This window comes from Anser brachyrhynchus, assembly GCF_964034855.1.
Source record: "Anser brachyrhynchus genome assembly, chromosome: 4".
NCBI classification, from domain to species: Eukaryota; Metazoa; Chordata; class Aves; order Anseriformes; family Anatidae; genus Anser; species Anser brachyrhynchus.
This window is the reverse complement of record NC_137698.1, coordinates 17,887,828-17,902,456: the sequence shown is the minus strand read 5'-3', so window position 1 is coordinate 17,902,456 and position 14,629 is coordinate 17,887,828. Positions and strand designations below refer to the sequence as shown.

The 14,629-nt window shown below is 34.4% G+C and overlaps 1 long non-coding RNA gene across 1 annotated transcript; it reads right to left on the bottom strand.

Moving 5' to 3' along the window:
• Positions 1-1,365: 1,365 nt before the first annotated feature.
• Positions 1,366-13,092, bottom strand: LOC308194672. Its single transcript, XR_013950797.1, has 3 exons — positions 12,215-13,092; positions 6,781-6,857; positions 1,366-2,832 (listed from the first exon to the last, which is right to left on the bottom strand). It is a non-coding gene; the product is annotated as an uncharacterized lncRNA (long non-coding RNA).
• Between the last annotated feature and the right edge of the window lie 1,537 nt (positions 13,093-14,629).

The window sequence follows — 14,629 nt, the reverse complement described above, 5'->3', positions numbered from 1 at the left end:
GTAGTTCATTCCTAACCCTTCAATGAGAGCAGAACAAACAGTTGATAAATCATTTTGGATGGAAACATTTTTAGATTGAAACCCCCAAATTCTGTATAATTCAACGCAAAATGGAAAAAAAAATAAATCACAAACTGCAGTGCTTTTTCCTTTTCTGTTTTCTGTTTTCTTTTTTCTGTTTTCTTTTTTTCTTTTCTCTTTTCTCTTTTCTCTTTTTTCTTTCTTTCTCCAGGCAGCAGGTCATGATATTGGCAGAAAAGGATAGCTTATTTAACTGTTCTTGGATGAGAATGACCTGTATAGTTCACAGTTTAGGCATGTCTTAGGCATGTTTAGTGTAACCTCATCTACAAAACAAGTGTGTATATGGATTATTTGCCACATTTGCCTGTATCTTTAGGCAAGTACAGAATTGCTAGGTGATAGACTGATTTCTGTATCAGCTTAAAACCCACAGCAACAATAATGCAGATTGTTTTGGACTGTGAAATCACAGTGGGCAACAAGGTTAATTAAATGAACTCTACAGAACAAGCACTAGTAAATCAGAATTTCTATGAGACATTTGACAAGGCATGGAATGGCCAAATCCAACATCTGATCAAGGAGATAATTGTATGATCTTAGCACGCACTTTGAGCACTTGAAGCTGACTCCCAGCAAGTCAAATCTCAAGTGTACAAATCTTTTGAAATATTATTACAGGCACTATGCAGGACATGATGAGAAATAATACTTCTTACATTGGTGCAACATGATTCACTAATGTTAATAGCCTATTCCAAATCTAAAGTGTCTACCCAAAACAGGAAGAAAGGAAATATTCCATCCACAGAATGAGGCAGATGTATGTCCAAGACATAAGAATTCAAAGGGTGGACACTGAGCACCACCACAGAGATGCAGCATCAGCTGGTCCAAGGTTGTAGGCTCATGCAGTACTAGGAGCACATTGGTCTGCCTATGCAAACTTACCCATGTTAGGAGGCCAGAAATAAGGAAATCATTGACAGCCTTTCCAGTTATGATTACACATCACACTGTTATTAAAGAGCGTTACTTCAGAGCATGCCCTTGTTTCAAGGTAGCTGCATTCATAACAAGAAATAAAGCAAGGCCGAAGTATGGGCCACTAGCCATTCACTCTGTTTAGTTGTTACCATACTTCCTGGCTCCAAAACAACAACTTTTAAGAGAAATTATGGGCAAAACAACACCAGGCTTATTTCTTTTTAGACTACAGAATCTTCAGTACTATCCCAGCAGACGTTCCAGCCTCAAGTCTCCCATATAGCCCCAGACTACACCCCAGAAAATGCTCCATGGTGGGCAAATGTCACTCTGTGGTACTGCTACACAGCTTTCACATTCATGTCAGGCACTCTGAATTGCAAATATTCACCCCATAGTCAAAGTACAACGAGTCTCCCTTTGGGACACATGGGCACCATGTGCGGCCTGTGAAAGGACAGGGAAAAATTCAGTATACCATTAATTCAGACATTTGAGGCCACTTACATCTGATAATGGTCTGTGGCCCTGTGGTGTTTAAAAGGGCTAATTTAGTTTATAAGTGTCAAGGTTAGCTCCAGCAGTGGTCTGGGTTGCAATGGATTGGGAAACAGGGATACGGAAGTACAAACCCCTAACAAAATAGAAACCAAACTACCAAACAAAGTACAGTACTACAACACAATATAAAAAATAAAATAATACAAATAAAATAAACAGTTACAACAATAGGAACCAGAAGTTTTAATGAATATATAAGCAGGTAAATATCAATAGATATTAAAATAAAAAGGAGAGGCAGGTAAAATTCTAAATAGTATGAATTTGCATTAATTTAAATTTCATTTCAATGAAATAGTAAATATTTTTTCTAAATGCTAATAACAATGAAGTAGAAGAAGATATGTTATGGAATTATGTTATTGAAGTGGTAATCCTTCTTTTGAAAAATGTTATCCTTCTGCAAGTTTGGGAAGAATGTATTCAAGTTTTCAGCTTGTTCAGTTCAATAACAACTACATTCAAAGCTGGAAAATCAAATAAGGTCAGGAAAAAAAAAAAGAAGGAAAACACTTTTTTTCACTGTTTCAATCTGAAAATATAATAAGGTACATGGTAGTGAGATCTCAGAGAGTTCTAAAAACTTGAAGGAACTGGCAGTGACATTTGCTTTAAATTATTTGAATCAATTTATTATTTTTTATGTGTCTGTGGTCAAAATATAATTTCATGTGGTGTTGGGAATCTATTCCTGTCAGATGTTATCTTTCTTTTGATTTTTCACTGGATGAATCAATGGTATTCTGAAGTACTTCAGGGCCTCCTGAACTTATGTTCACGCTGTGACTGAGGTTTTGTGGGTCTGATTTTACACTTGAATGGCAACACTTTGGATGCATCTCTGATGAAAACGTGTATAGGAAGTAGCAGCAGGGCATTCCCAGCCAAAAAGAGCTGTAAGATTATCTCTTTCTTGGCCTCTAACCAGCACTGGCAGGCTGTGAGTGTTATTTTATCAGGTAACAATTACTTACTCTTATCACCTAAAACCCATGATGCCTTTTTCTATCTCATCTCTTTTGCAAGATGGAAAAATGGAGATGAGAAGCAGTAGTTGCCTCAGGGTTAGAAAAGAAATTGCTCTAGCACTACTACAGTAGCTTCTGAGAGCTCTCAGTTCATCTGATAGACTAAAGCAGCAGGAGGATGGGTAGTACTATTCTTATGAAGTACTTAAAAGTTGCAAAAATGAAAGAAATCCAATCCTTCCCAAGGTCTGCTAAGTCAGAAAGATTATCAGGAAGTTTTGCAACTGGAGTCCTGGAAAGGAAAAGAAGGATCAGGATTAATTTTATACAAGGCAGGCAGTTTCTTTGACGATAAATCATAAATGCCACTTTTTTACCACTTTAAATGGAAAATCTAGTGATAATAATCCTATTGGGATGAGAGTTTTTCTAAGTGTTTCAATAACATATTTTACACTTCGGAAGCTACCACAGTAATGTGTATACATGGTGTGTAATTTCTAGCTGTACTTGGCTTTCTTAGTCCTGGAATGGGTGTTACGGTGAGAAAGAACTCTCATGAGAGCAGAATGGGGCAAAAGATTTCACCTAGACTGCACATGGCACAGGTTAGAAAATGTGATTATGTCCCATCCTCATTGACCAATTTCATAATGCTATTCTGTAGAACAATAAGATTCTTCATATACCCCCCAATATCTGCTCAAGTTGTTACTATCTCTGTGTGAACCCAGATGTAGAATGCCTGTTACCACTATTCTTACAGAAATTCCATCACATAAAATGCAGAATTAGATCTCATTTTTCCTGCTTCATTTAATTGTGAGGCTGTTTTTCCTGCAGGTTCCCAGAGTATGAGAGCTGGAATGACCAGGCTTAGTCACCTTTGTCAGCACTACTTGTATCTTTGCAGCATGACTCCTCCTGAAGAATATTTCTTTTTGCAGTATTATTTTAGAGCACTCTTTAATATCTTTAATAGTAATAAGGTGCCTAGATACCAGTTGTCTAAAAATACATATGATGGCCTGATAGACTGATTAGGCACAAAGAATGAAGTCATTGTGAAAGAACTAAAACACAAAGTGAAGGACTTGGAAAGTGCTAAAACAAATCGTCTTCCAGAAACTGCAGCTTGATATTAAAAAAAAAAAAAAAAAAAAAGTGGAAAAATCTGGAAAGAACATGGAAAAATGAAGAAAACTTATTAAAAGAACAAAATTATGTTAAATAATGAAGAATTCAGAATGTAAGTACAGAGATGTGTGAAAGTGGTAAAAAATGAAGCAGCTGGATGTACATTTTAAATGCAGTATGGAGAGACTAAAAAAATACCAACTGCAATTTTATAGCTCTTTCTTCTTCAGCAACATTTAACTCTTTACTAAAATACAGGCCAGAATTTGTTGTTTTCTGGAATTTTTGCTTTCCTGCTTTTGAAATGATGATGCCTATATATCTTAAATTCCTAAAAGATAAAATACCATGTAATCTTTTTCTCAATAATAAATTAATACCAAGAAACAAACAAACAAAACATATGCACAGCATTTAGATTTTTTTTCAATCTTCTTTAAAGAGGAAGTGCATGTTAGATTCTTCACTCATCTGGCTTTTTCCATAAAATCTGTGTAACTCATTGCTCTTTGTGTTAAATACAAGCTTCCACCAGAACGTGAAAAGTCTCTGTACCACAGACTACGCACAAAGGCACACGCACACATATACACAGTCCTATTAAAAACTGTAGTCCCTATTAAAAACTGTTTTGCTAGCCTCCATACCATGATCATAACATGTGTTGTATGTCACCCATACTCTTCAGAGCTTGAAATAAATGACTTCATCACACTCGTTTTCAAACTACTCAGGATCCTGACAGCAAATGACCTCTGATCTCTGCAACTGGTGGAACATATCTTTACTCAACAGCTAGTGAAACAGAAATGTAACCTTGTGGTATAAGTTCACAGACCCATCCCTATTAGCTGTCAAATCTCTACATGTTGTTTTGCTCATTTGTTTGTTCTACCTAGTGTTCTTTAACAACACATTTCTTTCATGTTAACTGAAAGACCTCATCTGGTATGTTTTCATTGTACCAACCCCATGTGCAAACTCCAGAAAAGTCCCTGTCTACTTCCTACTCTTTCTTTTCCTCTGGGTTGTACAAAGTCAAAAACTGCAATGTAAAGGACATGAACTGAAATGGTATGGTTTAGCTGAGAGGAAAGAGAATGAGGAAGATAAATATATCATTTTATCTTCTACTCGGGGTTGCTCAAGGATAGCAAGAAAAGCAAGCAAGCATTTCCTTGGTGGAATAAAATTTCGTGTAGAATCACTGAAAATACAAGTCATCTGCTGATGATAAAAAGCATTTAGACAACTTTGCAGCAACTAGATAAAATTCCAACTTTAAAATTCCAGCAGATAGCAGAGGACAAGGAGACTTCAGAATTTCATCAAATATGAAAAATATACTTAGAGGGAAAAAACAAAAAAGTGTAATTGTATCTATTTACATGGGTAAGCCTAGATAACATCTCTAGACCCCTTTATATAATAAACTTACTGAGGCTCTTGAATTTTCTAAAACATTTGAGGACAGATTGTTAGCAAGTATTTCTGTAAATCAGGATATGTTTGTAAGCTAACATGGGAAGCTCAGCTCTGCTGGCAGCAGTTTTAAATAAAGTTTTATACTCTGACTGGAACTTTTATCAAGATGCACAAGACAAAGAGGGGGCCTCTGAGTCACTGAATCTTCTATGGCTCCCTTTACATAAACTGATAAAACCCATCTTAAGAGTTTTGTATTTAAATTTTTACATGTGGAATTTTAAAATATATCTGATAGAAAATTAAAATTGATTTGCTTTGGCTCCACAAACAAAAAAGAATTTCCAATTTATTCCATGAATTATATCAGTAAATAGGCAGCCTTGTAATGCTTAGTAGGAAATGTCATAATTTTTAAAATTTTTAATGCATATGTAAATAGAATAAATTAAAAATGCCTGTTTCTAATATTTCAGCAATTTACTTAAACATTATTAACAGGTCCAATAAGATTTACTTCAATAGGAAAAAAAAAGTCCAAAAGTTTAGGCAAATTTTTGAGGCAGAATGTTGTTCTGTTCTCCTCTGTATTTTACCTCTCAATGCTTTTCTAAAGTATAATTTATATTCCTTACAGTTTATGTCTAATGGCTGAGATACTGCAACTCGCCAGAAGATGGCTGCAAGAGGTATTTAAATTTACGTATATAGCTATGTGTTCAAAATCAATTACAAAATGTACTGATGGAAGATATTTCTAAGCAAAGTAGACTGAATCAAATTAAGGAAAAAACAAACAAACAAAACAAACAAACAAACAAAAAACCACCATCCAATATGTTTTTATAATTATTGATTCAATGTTATGACAACCAGGCAAAGCTTTACTCATGGGAATAGTGCTGCATTATTTAATTGGGATTACTCAGAACTGACATGAACAAGGACCTGTAGGATTATACTTTTACTTCATGAAGAGAAAAAGGGTTCTTAGGAATCATATAGATTTTTGTAATGAAAATACTGAAAACGTTTATTCAGAAATGCAGTAAAGGTATTACAATCTAGCTTGTACCCATCTTATTGATTTAAAAATAATCTAATTTACACACTGATAAAGGAAAACAAAGCTTCCTAGAATAAATAGTCTGTATCAGATGATGCGTCATGAAAACACTGCCTTCTGTGCTACAGAAATCTAAACTGACATTAAAGTAAATACTAAAAACATAGTTGATAATGAAATTGGTCTTAGCAGTCCGGTCCTACTCTGTGGTCTTTGTGAGAAGACATTCAGAGAATACATTGAACCTTAGAAACATTATAAGCCTATGGATCACTTTCAGAGATTCCTGTCTTTTTTCAAGACATCTTGCTACAAGCTTTTAGCTATAGCTTGGCTCAGTTCTTTCTTCAAGTGTAACATACAAAACTATGCAATTCACTTACCTGAAACAAGAATCGCATCAATCTAAAGTTAATTTTGGAGTGTCACCTGGACTTCTGTGTGTTATCCCCCTTTAAACTGAGGGTTAGCACAAACAACATTTATGTGAAAGTTCTTTATGTTTGTTTGTTTGTTTGTTTGTTTGTTTTTCATGTGATTAGTCACCTGATATATTATACTTGAGTTCAGTTCCATAAACACTTATACTTAGTGTTTGTTCATTTAACCAACCTTGAACTCAAGAGTAGGTAGGCACACTGCAGAAAGTGTTTCTTCCATCCCACAAAAGCTTGAAAAATCTGAACGTTCTAAAAAAAAAATAAAATTTATATTATTTTCTTCACATTCTCTTTGAGAGTAAGCAAAAGGTCTGTCAGAGACCATGTCAAAAAAGCAGAAAAGGAAAAGGGCAAGGCAGAAAGGCAGGACTTGACAAGGCCAGTTGGTTGAAAATGATAACGGTAATTACATGGTTGAAGAAGACACTGAGGACAGGAAGAGACTTTCGCCCCCATACTGGGATAGCAGGCATGAATTGTCTGTGTTGGTATAATGAGTAACTTGATTTCCCGTGAAGGAAATGAAATCTGCACTCCAAGGTTACTAGACAGGATGTGCATTCCTGTTCATTCAGGAAGGCATGTGGCAGTGGGGCCAAACATCTCCAGCTGGAGGTACTATGGGGGGGTTCCTGAACCAGTATTTACTTTATAACACCAGAAAATTCAGTTCTATACTAAGAATCTGTCATAAATGAACATCATGAACAAATAGTTTGTGATAGTTTTGCATAAGCATGTGCTTTCTGCTGGTCATTGGTCCTTAAATATTTATATTTGTTACGTTAGAGACCTAATCATGCTAATGGGAAAATAAATGGCCATGAAGCATGCATATCCATGACAGCATACTTCTTTGGAATTTCTTCATACTTACAGGGGATCTTATCAACCTTAGGGGATCTTATCAACCTCTACAAATACCTGAGAGGACAACGTAAAGAGGATGGGGCCAAACTCTTCTCTATCAGTGGCCAGTGGTAGGACAAGGGGTAATTGAGCCACAAGGGTATAAATTGAACCACAGGAGGTGTCATTGCCATATGAGGATGAACTTCTTTAAGGTTCGGGTAACAGAGCACTAAAACAGGCTGCACAGAGAGGTTGTGTAATCTCCTTCTTCAGAAGTATTCAAAACCCTCCTGGATGCGATCCTGTGCAACGTGCTCTAGGTGACCCTGCTTGAGCAGGGGGGTTGGACTAGATGTTCTCTGGAGGTGCCTTCCAACCTCAACCATTCTGTGATTCTGTGATTACAGAGGTTTGTTGTTTTTTGTTTGTTTCTTTTAGTCTGATGTGCTTATTTTATCCCACTATAGATAATGTCAGAGGGAAATCAACTTTGCAGGGATCACTGACTATAATGTAGGAACGATACATGAATATAGCCAGATGTAATTGATCTATATACATCATGCCATGACACTGCTGATTTTCTTTCTTAGCCTTAATGTACTAATAGTCTTGCCACACAAACTGAGCTACTGTGTGTACCATATATCTCAGAGGCAATGCCCTACTAATGCTCTCTATTCCCATATTGACAACGACAAGGAAGAGACAATGTCATTGCTTGAGGGATTTTCCATGGATAAGAACTTTTTCAGGTTCCACTGAAGGCCAAGAAATAGAGTTGTAGGGATCCCATCAATATCCCCATCATTCCTATTATAAAATATGTCTCAGGTTTTCTATCTGTGATGGCTTAGTAGTCACAAGTGATGACCTTTCTGACACTGAAACCCATCTAGGAGTGGAAATTTAGAGTGTATATAAAATAGTGGATACTGGCACCTCCAAAAGTGAGGTTTATTTGTAATAACAGTCCTTCTTCCAGAGTCACTTAAGATTACTACTTGGAAAGTATGAGATAATCATCTGTGACCGATCTGACATGGTATGGTATACAGTATAAGGTAAAAGAACACTTTTCCGTGACGAGTGTAAAATAGCTGCCTGTAGCTAATTCTTAAGATCTGTTTCAGAACAGAGGATAAAGTTATTTGTATAGTCAGGAAAATATAGGGTGACTGTATTTTTTTAAACAAAATATTTCCTATTACCCTGGAAAAAGACGGAATAAACAACAAAATATAGTTTTCATTCTTTAGAAGTCCATGCTGACTTTCTAGCTAGGCACCTACAGTAAATAAATAAATAAATAAATAAATAAATAAATAAATAAATAAATAAATCCTCATCGTTTCCTCCTTTTGTTAAATTCACTGTTTCTAGCTTTTCAGTCTTTTACCCTTGAGACTTGCCATACAGTTCAACAATTCCTCTGCCATAGCATTTATTATCTGTTCCAGAAAAAGCTTTACTATACCAGAGTTCTTGTTCCAGCACCTTTATGAAGACCAGTGCTTCTATTAGTAACTTCTGTACTTCTGATATTTCAACTATCTCCAAATAAGAAGACATTTAATTATTCCTTCATTTAATCTGAATAAGGGTCAGTCTAGCATGCTATCATCTTCAGGGAAGTGTGATTGGTGATAGATCATATACATGTTTAGTAGCAACCAGCAATACCACCAAACAGATTAATGAGAGAACAATAATGTGATCTCCATTTTCCACCTAGTAAGCATCAGTGTATATATTTTTTTCTTATTATTATTCTTTAGCCTTCTTTTCTTAGAATGGCAATTAAGTAGGTAAGATACTGAGCTTCATGTACATTTAGTAAAATACCTGATTATTTTGTATGTAAATAAATAACAGCATAAAATCCATACCTGGATTCCAACATATCAGCAGCCACCTAAAGGCCAAATATGACTTTAATTAAATAACATGCTAAGTAACTGATTGATTACTTTATCCAAGAATACTTTCACACCAGTAATAATCCAACAACTTTAACAGGAAGAAAAAGGATAATAGAGTAAAAACTGTAAATAATCATTTTCTCCCATGAAGCCTGCTTTCATTTCCTCTTAGGGTCACAGACTGATGTGTGCCTATTTCTGAATGAATGTATCAGGATCTTCTCATATGACAAGGTTATTACAGGTAGACAAGGTTAAATGCTTCCTGTGTGTCAGATAGTGCTAGCGATCATGGTAACTTCTTTGTGCCTAATAATAGGTGTCAGTTTTTGAGAAATGAGTTTTCTTTGTCTTTCGTGTGGATGGTGCTCACATATTTACCCTAAGTGTAATAAAAACTGTTGGAGATTCAGACTGGGTGCCATCCACTGACCACAATATTAATAAAGATTCACTCAAGAGAGTATCTGGGTTCTGGCTACCTGTATTGGCATGCAAAATACATCTTTGTGAAAAGTTTTTTTTTTTTCAAAAAACTTGGTGTTATTATGCATTGTAGAATAGCAGCACATGTAGACCATCGTTATTAATATGCATAAACCTCCAGCACATGCTATTCACACAATTTGATTGTCACAGCCTGTGTCAACACAACATATCATTTACTTGGCTCTTAGAGATGAGAGTAAAGCATTTAGAGAAATTATATCTTCCACTGAATACAGTAATGTTCTTGGAGTTTTCCAGGGTACAGATACTTCTCTATAGCTATTCAAAATTTTTTAACCTCATCATTTTTTCTGACAAAAATATGTTGCTATCCATAAATTGTTTTTTAATGTTAAGAATGTACTTTTCATCTAAATGCTTTGATATTTTATGTGAAAATTCAAAGCAAAATATTACTGTGAAATATAAATTGACATTTTGAAAATGTTTCATTGGAATCAATTTATTAAACAAAATATTTTGCTATTTTTATTAAAACCTTCTAACATAATTTTTTTGGCATGTCAGCACTGCCATATTTCAGGATAAAGAAAGTCCTTCCAAAGACTAAATACTCTTTGTGGAGCATGAGACCTATTTTTCACACAGCTCTACTTTTTCTTTTTAGAGATCTTTGTGACAAGTAATGCCTTGTGAAAGTTTTCCGTCTTGTTCTTCCCTATCTCTGTGGCTCTTCATTGATTAGCAGTTTGTTACGCTTATGGCCAGAACTCTCTTGCTTTAGATGTTGATCATAAAACCTCTAACATCTGATTTGAAAAATCGGTCTCTTACAAGGGTTAGAATACGGAACATCCCCAAATGTGCCATTTTACATATACAAATAATTTTGTACTTTTAGTAAGTTCCATCATAGTAGATTGGTTTGCTTATCTCAGTTAAGTTGCATGTATGTGTATTTGCAGGACTCTAGTTGTTATGTAAATAAAAAGTCCATTTGTAACTGAGAAATGAGAAGAATAGGGGATGTTTTGATTGTGGTTTTGAAGCTTGTAATTTATCATTGTTTGTTTTTATTGCATTGTCTTAATTTATATATTTTCCCACTGTGTTCTCTGTATATGCATATATATATATAGTAATTGCATTTGTGTAGGAGTGTACTGACAAAATACCTAATGAAGAAACAGAGAAAATAAAAACAACATCCCCTGCACCAAAAATCTCACTATCAAGAGAGAAAAAATCTGTCCCTCTCAAAATTTATTTGCACAGGATTCTAAGAAATCTTCATCACTTAATCTCTATTTAGTCACTTCAGAAGAAGTGAAGCTGTTATTTGAGTTAATAAAGTATAGAATATATTTCTATCCTAGAAATGATGAGTGCTTAGGCTGCAAGCTTGCCTTTAACAAGGTTTTAGTTTATTTGGAATAGAAGGAAAATTTTATTTAAAGAACTGTCTGGTCTCAATGAGCACTAGGATATACTATTTTTAAATTTGTATGTAAACACAACCTTTTAATAAAATCAAAACAAGTTGAAAAATGTAAGTTTATATTATAAGAAAAGTATTTTAAATCACAGGTTAGTCTTTGGCTGATTCAGTAATAAGCACCAAATAGATTTCTGATATCAACAGAAGCGTTATAAGAAATAAAAGATTCTTATTAGTAGCACTTACTGGCATACTATTAACACAGAAGATACTATCAAAATAAAGGAGGGTATTTGGAAAAGAATTGCAACAAAAATATTTTGCCATGTACTTAGATTTTCTTTTTGTGATGGCTGCACAGGTTTGTATGAACTACTGCAGGACTAATTTATTAATTTGGCAAATTTTAATACTGTTTAAAGCCATGTTTTTGTCATATTTCTTTTATCATTTCTGTTTTTCTAACAGCCTTCATATTACCAGGTCATTTTGTTTAAGCTATTTAAAAAAACAAGAGCTTAGGAGCAAACCACAGTTTTAAACTTAATGGACTCTAGGTGGCTCATTAAAAAAAAAGTATTTCAGTTCTTATTCTGAAAAATATTGGTATATTTCCTGTTCTACATACATAAAATGAGGGAAGTGGTAGTTTCTTAGAAATATTGATTATTTATGTAGCAATCCACAACTTTGAACCTTCCAATGGCAACAAATAGAGGCTTCAACACCTGGAATTCCAGCCCAAACTCATATCCGTGAAACTGCATTGCCTCTCATTCTAATTATTAGGGAAAGTAAAGAGAAAAAGAAATATTTTGCTGTTTACAATCATTTGCCTTCAGAAATTCATGTAATTGAAGCAAGTGACAAGACGAAGGTCTTAAAGTAGTATACACTATTCCCATGCTAAATGAAGAATTTCAGAGACTTCTCCGAGCACTTACCCTTGTAATGGTTCCTTTTATGAAAAAAAATTTGTTTGAATGACAGTGAATTGTGAGCATATGCTAATGTTAAAGCCCATGAAATGCAGTGCTTGCCTTATGGAGGAGTCGCTTGTGACTGTACTGATAGAGCACTAGTTTAGTGCATGCTGTCAGCCACATTAAATCTGAAGCTCTGGTCAGATAATCAGTGAAAAAAAGCAAATGACCATTAAAACAGAAAAAGAAAAAAAAAAAAAAGAGAGAGAGAGAATGAAAGAAAGAGGGAAAACAAGAGAGAACAGCTGTTGTTAGTGGGGTAGTGAAGATAATCCTATCCTCCAAACTTCTGCAACAATTCCCACCTGGTCTGAGCTAGAACTATGAGCAGATGCATCTTTGCAGTGTATCCTAGGTGATGATGATATGAATACCTCTGACAGAAAATGAAATAGATTTTAAAAAAATAATAAATAAATGGCGTGCTTGTTTATTCTAGCTGTTCTTAATGTTTGAATTAATTCAACATTCTTGAAAAAGAAAGAGCACTATTTTGGGTAAAAAGCAGATTCTACTTGCATTCCTTTTAAGGCAATCTCATTGCCATATACCAGATATCTGTGTCCAGAGCAGATAAAGTCAGTGACCTATGCTCTTAGTAAATGAAGATCAAGCTTCCTATTGCATCCTTAAAAATGAATGTATTTCGGTCCCGACCTTCGTCACTTGTTCTGATCCCTGAGACTTTTCTAACCAGAAACTGCCAGTTGTAAATAATGTGCTACATTTTGCAATGGTTCTTCACTGTGAAAAGAATATCACAGGGAAATGGAATCAGAACAGTAGCTGTACTTCTACTTAGGGTTTACAGAAACATAGCTCTCAAGCACTAACACAGCTATTACAAATACAGATTCTTCAAATATATAGAATATTATTTCTTTTAAACTCATTCTAAGAAAATGAATAATGGGAAAGTTAAATAATACAGCCTTTGTTAGTACAATTCACAGATAAAAGGTCAAAAGGCAGTATCTAGGTAAGCCCTATATATGAAGCTTCTTCTCTAGAGTTGTAACTTTCAAAGAAACCCTTTGTGTTATCTTTATGTCATCTTCTTAACAATCTGGAATCATATTCTGTGTTTCCCATGACAACATAAGACCATTTTTTTAAGTTTATGATTTTCTTTATATTCAATCAAAAGTTTCAAAAGCTTTAATTATGGGTCATCCCATGAATCATTTAACATTGATGTAATAATTAGTGCTAAACAATAATGTTTATTCTTACAGACATATTTACAAGCATGTCTAAGAATGTGTGCATGTTCATGTATGTATACACATTTTATAAAGGTGAAATAGTGATTTAATAAGGACACAGAGATGTTCAGCAAATTAGTTTATAAATATTTCCCACTATCTCCTTCTGATTCAGATTTAGATATACACAGATACCTTCAATGAATGTAATAACCGTATGTTTTATTTTATTGAAGACATAGCAAACATTTAAAATACTTACATGAGATAATCAAGACATTGGCAAATTTGTTTTATTTGATAAGGGCTCTTCTGGAAAAAGACTGCTTTAACATCAGGCTAGTTAATGGCTTTGGAAATGTAAGCACTCTTTAGATAACATTCTGACTTTTGTATTCATACTGAAAAATAAAAAAAAAAAAAAAAGAAAAGCTTCACTTTTTCTATGGTCATCAACAGGAAAGAATTTATGGTAAACTAAGTGATCTTATGTTAAATGGACCAATGATTCCTTGTCCTCTGAGTGGCGCAGAGGTCTTCATTGAAGTTCAGTGGTTTGTACAAACAACTGAATACTTGAAACAGTTAGAAAAATGGATAATTCAGTTTTATGGAGAATTGACGTCAGAATTAACATACATTTGCCCTAGACAAACTTTCATTACAGCTAATTTCATTGTGATCCCAAGTAGGCCTTATGTGAAGTCTGGGTGATAGGTGAAGTCAGGGCTTTGAAACAGCCCTGTGAATGGAGCTGAGCTCTGCTCAGGAGACAGCTGCTGTTAGTCAGCAGCTTTGACAGTATCTAGTTCATTATAAAAAGACAGTAATAATTCTATAACTGACTGGATTCATGATATATATAAAATCCTTGAAGCTTATCAACTGTTAATTAATACATGGTTCAATCTTGAAGTAGACTTATCTTCCTGGGAAATCTTGCATTTTTACTAACATTACTTTGAACATAAGCAGAGAATCTCCTTTGATATTACAAGATCTAGTTTAAGAAAACTTCGGTACATGGCAACTACAGGAATCTATGCAGCTGACTTTTTAATACTTTCTTCAAAATAAACATGATTATCATTCAAAAAAAAAAAAAAAACAAATTAACCACAGTTTGAGAAAGCAGCAACAAACTTTGTGAGTAAAGAGTAGTTGATTTACA